A 6,051-nucleotide genomic window follows, 5' to 3' on the forward strand; every position below is an offset into this window, starting at 1 on the left:
CTACCACCATTGCTCTAGGTGCCCCTTCAACCACCCCTTGACTACGCAGTCCCTGTAATGAGCGCAATGAAAGCAATAACGTTTTTGCTGATAGTTGGAGTTGCAACTTTGACCCTCGGTGAGTGGTAGATTTCCGAATCCTATGAAATTCATCGCGCAAGTTTTGTTCAGTGCGACATTCCCGTCCTTTTAAAAAGGGCAAAGGGTCTTTTGCAGGGTACGGTTTCAACGACCAGTTCAAACCAGGCGCCAGAGCTTTTCAGTGCGCCATTTGTCGGCTCTTATGGCGTAAATTTCATTGCCTGCGATGCACTTTTAGTATCAATTGTGTCAGGCAGAATTTTTTTGCCCATGGTACCTGCACGAAGTGTTTTTAAGTTCCGTGCATAAAACATCGCATATTGGTCACAAGAGCAAGGCAGAATTACAAATCTTCTACAGATTCATATCTTTTCTTATATTACTACAAACTACTATATATTCTATTCAATTAATATTTATATTTTGAGTTTTAAGACGAAAATGCAGTAATCAATGTTGCGAACGTATTTAAAGTGCATCAGAATGAGTTCACCTGAAATATCGCGCAAACATGGACGCTGCGTTCCTTTGTAGTGCATTTTTCATGTTCAGACTTTTATGTTAATTATATATGCTAGTGCACTGTTTCCGCAGCCGTGAGAACTTGTTTATGTTACACAGCTTCGTAATGTCTTTGCCCTTAAAAACATAAATGTTGTCGCTTCAGCTAGTGCTTCGGAAACTGCAAAGGGCAGATGAAGCATAAACTCCTACACACGGGCATTGCAAAAGTTCTCGCACTGAGTTTAGCCATCTTGCTCTCATTCCACCCTTAGCGCACACAAATTAGCCGAACTCGAAATAATTTTTCTCCTCAAAACTGCCGAAACTTTACGAATTTTCTTGCCGGATAAACCGCTCATTCTGAAAACCGCTTTCGCACGGGTTGGTGATGGCACTGATCGAGTTTACAAGTTTGTGATTCCGCTGTATTCTCGAGGAACTTCGTGATCTGTCCGGAGTATTTATAAGACGTTGAGCAAAAGATGAAAACATATCAGCTAATGAAAGCTGTCATCATCTGAAATGCTTTACCTACTCAAGAGCGTAACGAACACTTTTATGCGTACTATGCAAAGCATAAGGATACTGTGCATAATGTGGCTACAATACATATACTGTTACGTATGCTATGTCCTGGTCAGTTTCCATCTTAGCGAATTCAGGTGTGCTTCGTATCACATGTTTATATCGTCATCTTTACATGACTTGACATATGGCTTTCCTTTATTTCCTAGCTTCAAATGGGCCTCCAGGTCGCGGCCCAACAGGAGGCAGCGGACCCCCCGGCCAAGGTTTCCCGCATATCGTAAGATGCGCCCAGTTCTCTTAGCAGGCCGAAAAAAATGCGGATAACAGCCATATCAGCAATAAGCTACTATCAACGGTATTAAATTGCAAAGGCATGCGACACGGCTAAGATAGAGCTATGGTCTTCCTTACAGCTTTTGCCTTGGAGAGATGACAGTGTCGTTCGTACGGCATAATCTTGCAAGAACTTTAGCTTTCCTTGCGAGAACATTAGCGGACCTTATGAGAAAACTCCTAAGGTCATTACGTCTCGAGCAAACTCCATTCAAGTAATGCTATGATAGCAACCCCTTTTTAGGGATAACAAGGAGTCTACGTAAAAAGACATGTCATACTTTATACTCTTCTGACGTGGTAATTTTTTTCCCAGCCTCCTGGTCATAACAGGCCGCCATCTCATAACGAAACTGGAGGGTCATCCAGCACAACATCGACTCCCAATTCGACCTCGAGCCAAACGGGTTAACGAGGCAACCAACGACCATTTTTCGTAATAAATCAAGGTACTGAATCCTTTTCAAGAAAGAAGCCTACCTTTTTTCTGATTCCAATAAAGCTGCGATGTTGCGAAAGCTACAACGGGGAAACGCTTGTTCATAAACCCGGTAATCTGCTGCTTCCAAGCAAGTGGCATTATGCTGTTACCCAAATAGCATCCGCCATGCACCATCAGTTACCGACCTGTGAAACAATGGGCACAAGCGTTGCCCCCGGCCTGGTGCTAGTCTTCTTTGGGGTGAAATGCTTGGAAAATGGTTCTTTATTCTGACCTTGAGCTGACGGAAAACACCTTATGCCATGGAAGCACGTCCTTGGACCCTGGAGTGAGACGGCTTCGGCTGCGCGAGAGACAAAAGCATACTTAGTCTTTCTTAGGGACACGGGTTTGGTGGACACCCGTTAATAATCATGTGTGTTTGTGAGAGCGTGAGTACTCAGTACGGTTCTGTTGCATGCTTGTTGTTTAATTTGCGAACTATGATGCCATTTTCTGTGAGAAAATTAGTCGCCCAGGCTCTGGGGTATAGTGTCTTGAGATACGGTATGTGTTGTTTTTTTTTAACTGCTCTTTCACATGGAAATGTAGTGTTAATAGGAGTTTGAAAAACATTGCTACAAGCGTTCTCTACTTGCCGCAGGAAAATCTGCCCAACAGTGTCTTTACCGCAGCCGGTTTGCCTTCTTTTGACAATCTTTTTAAACAAATTCTAGTACTGAAATATTTTTGGAATAGCGCATACAGACACATAAATACGAAACCGGTACCGTTGAGACATGTTCCTCGCTATCATAAACCGAGAGTGCGCACTCACTACGGCAAAGCAACTAGAAAATATTACGTGCCAGCTATCTTCAACGAATTACCGGATGATTTATTTTCTTTAACCACCCGCAAAAAACTGCGTGTTGCTGTTCAAGCGTTAGAGAATCTTTAACATGTACTAAAATCTTATCAGTGCTTTTTCATTCTTTCCGTGCCAAAATTTTTGTGTTCTTCATGTTTACGTCTTTTAATTTTCTTTTGCCTCTGATGGAGCTCTGATGTAGCGCGAAGATTGCCGCGGCTGCCGGTTGTCGCCGCACAAGCCCACTTGTGGCTTCGGCGCTTCCGTTTCTTTGTATGTTCAGATTATGCTGAATAAAGATTATTATTATTATTATTATTTCCCCTTTCCTCTCTTTTTCACCCACTTCATTCACCCTCACCTGGGGTAGCATGCTATGGTGATAACCGGGCAGTTCACTCCTTTATTCATTAGAGTCTCTCTCTCTCTCTCTAATGCTATGGCGCTCTTTGGCGACCGACTCCCTCATGCCAAAACAATTCATCACCATCATCACCACTGTGAACCGACTTATTGTACAGCGTATCGATTATCTTTTTATGATGTTGACTAGAAAAACGGGCAAATCGGAGTAATCAGTAATCTATATGTTTTCTTAAAGTATTGAAATGTTATTTATTCTGTTCAGAGTCTTCATACAGAATTCCACTAAGCATTAGTATTAAGTAATTAACCTAGTGCGTACGATGCGTTAAAACCAAATGCGTTCTTTATTTAGATCCCGCCGCATGTTAGCAAACAATAAATATAATCTGACACCAATTTGTAGGAGGAGAGGAAAGCTCTTAGAAACCTTACTTTCCTGAAAGATGCGTTCAAAAAATTAATCGAATAATTAAGTACAAGATGCACTGCGTAATGAATAAGCTGTGAAAAGCGAAGAACAGGCGATAAGTGAGTGCAAAATTAAAAAGTGAAAAACCGTGGAACATGGGGTATAAATATGAGCAAAAAGTAATGTTACAGGCCTTCGTACGGAGGCAATAGAGCTAATGGAGCATGAATGTCTCATATTAGAGGCCAGTAGGGAGGAATTTCTTTTTTGGTAACATGTTCAATCCTCGTACCTAAAAAAGCGCAGACGCATGTTTTTAGCTCCTAATCTTGATGAAACATAAGACCATGATTCCAACTTTTTCAAATTCAAATTCAAATTTAAATTTTATTTTGCCACCATGGTACAGATGATGGCGGTGACCCGTAGTAAAAGCTCCCGTTTGACAGCTTGACAAGGCCACGGGCCCCGACTTTGACAGCAAAGCAGTGGTTTGGCATTTTCACGCACAGGCAAGAAAAAGACATACATATAGCAAAAAACATATAGCAAAACATATAGCAAAATACATATAGCAAAGCTCTTATCAGGTTACAGTGGAACTTGAAGAAGAATATGGAGCTAAACCTGAAGAAGAATATGAGGCCTAACCTATTGAAACATTTAGAACATTTCCTTCGAATTGCAAGCCGCACGAGAAATTCACCAGACGCAGAGTACTGAGCAGTCTTCTGACCAGGGCGGCGTCAATGAAGCAGCCCGGTATTCCGATGCCTTTGACGCCTTGGCCATCGCCACGCTTCGTTGTCTTCATTGCATAACTAACTACTCCGGACAAGATACCACTAACTGACTCATGCCGAAGACAACCGGGACGCCTCACTTCATTTCGGCATACCAACGGCTTCCGCCTGCGAATGCGCATATCAAAATTACAGAAGCGAAACGCACGCATCAAGTAAACAGAACCAGTCCCAGAGTCTTTCCTGCGCCCTTCATACATTGCAGTGCGTATGGTTTTAGAGCTGGGCATCTCGGACAGTATGTCCCCCCCATAGATAACAACCCTGCCCCGGAGCGAATTTCACGCTCTTGTTGTATTCTTCTTCTTCGTACAAAAGCGCACAGCTTTCAGAAAAAAAAAAAAATTTAGTCGAACAGGCTGCGTCAGAATGTCCGTCTATTTTACGGTGGTTCTACGGACTGAACAGTCCCATCAACGCAAAAAGGTCACACCACGCAACTGTTTTCCTCAGCAGGCAAAATTTTAATAATGTACGGAGTGTTGGCCGCAGCTCTTCGCACCACCTACAAGCTCAGAACAGTGGTTAAAATTGCTATATAAAGCTGAATCTGATGGCCAATCTACTATGAGACTATGCGACATGAAGCCTATTATGGCGTTGCGTTTATTTGCGCCATATAATTGGGACAAAATACAAAAAAAAATCATGCACTAATGTCTGTATATGTCTACGTTCATATTGTATAGTCTCTCTTCAGATCCTACTGTCACGTGGCTTGTAAAATTGGCGCCTCAGCAGTGGCCATCAATTAGCATGATAGCGCGCTATATCGCCCGTTCCGTGGCTTTGAATACCTCAAGATAGCAATCTACCGCCACCCATTGTAAAATGTCTCTCCTTGTCGTTTGTCTTCGGACTCTCTCAATTTCTTATTCAGTTTTTTTCCCTTGTCTCCAGCAGATCAGAAGCCCATTAGTATAGTTTTACCACAATAATCCTTTCAATGAAAAATAAGTAGCCCCTCTAGTTTCATTAGGTAATGACCAAAAGTTCTACTTGATTGTATCGCTGCGAAACGAATGTCGCATTTCCTTGATGCAGCGCCACAGACTGCGTTTACTTCAGCATTGTCTGTATTTCTCCAAACTTCGCCATTCGTGTCCATATTAATCGCTAAGGCAAACTCACTCCCCTTCAACACAACTAAACGCATTACGTTTTCCAAAAAATAATTACTGCCTCTTCGGCTCACTCCAAAAAGGAAGCATTGATGAAAGAGTGAGCGGCGCACAATACAGGTTGCTCAATTTCTTCTGTTCTGAAGAAAGCGCTTTCCCAAAATTCATTGTAGGATTGCGTGACTTTTGTGACTGAAGACTGTTTCTTTTTTATTTTGTTTTTAGCAGGTAATTTTTGCAAACCCTGCCTCCAAAGTCTGCGAAGTTACAATACACCGTGTTGTATTGCGGGACGCCTAGCTTCCTGGGCTCCTTCGATACTCTCCCAAAATCTGCCAGAAATATTACGTAGAAAAAACTAGCACTCTTAACAAAGTGTCATGAGAGAACCGACATTTCGGTGCCAAAGGAGCACCTTTTTCAAGCTTGAATTGTTGATTGGCTAGGGGCGTGAGACACGCTTTTCACTTTTTTCGGTCCTCCCTCACTTTTCCGAGAAAGCGGGCCACTGCCCTGTGGGTCACTTCTGTTAGGGTGCGAACATGCGGTGTTGGCAGTGCAGCAGAGGGCACACTTTACAATTTCGCGAAGATTATATACATCGACTGATGAAA

General features: G+C 42.6%; 1 long non-coding RNA gene across 1 annotated transcript; it reads left to right on the plus strand.

Annotated features, from left to right (window-relative positions):
* Positions 1-1,971, plus strand: LOC149363114 (uncharacterized). The gene is made up of 3 exons (XR_016288561.1): positions 1-118; positions 1,320-1,390; positions 1,763-1,971. It is a non-coding gene; the product is annotated as an uncharacterized LOC149363114 (long non-coding RNA).
* Positions 1,972-6,051: the final 4,080 nt, after the last annotated feature.

Source organism: Amblyomma mixtum, chromosome 2 (assembly GCF_055824585.1).
Source record: "Amblyomma mixtum isolate Tamu chromosome 2, ASM5582458v1, whole genome shotgun sequence".
Taxonomy (NCBI): Eukaryota; Metazoa; Arthropoda; class Arachnida; order Ixodida; family Ixodidae; genus Amblyomma; species Amblyomma mixtum.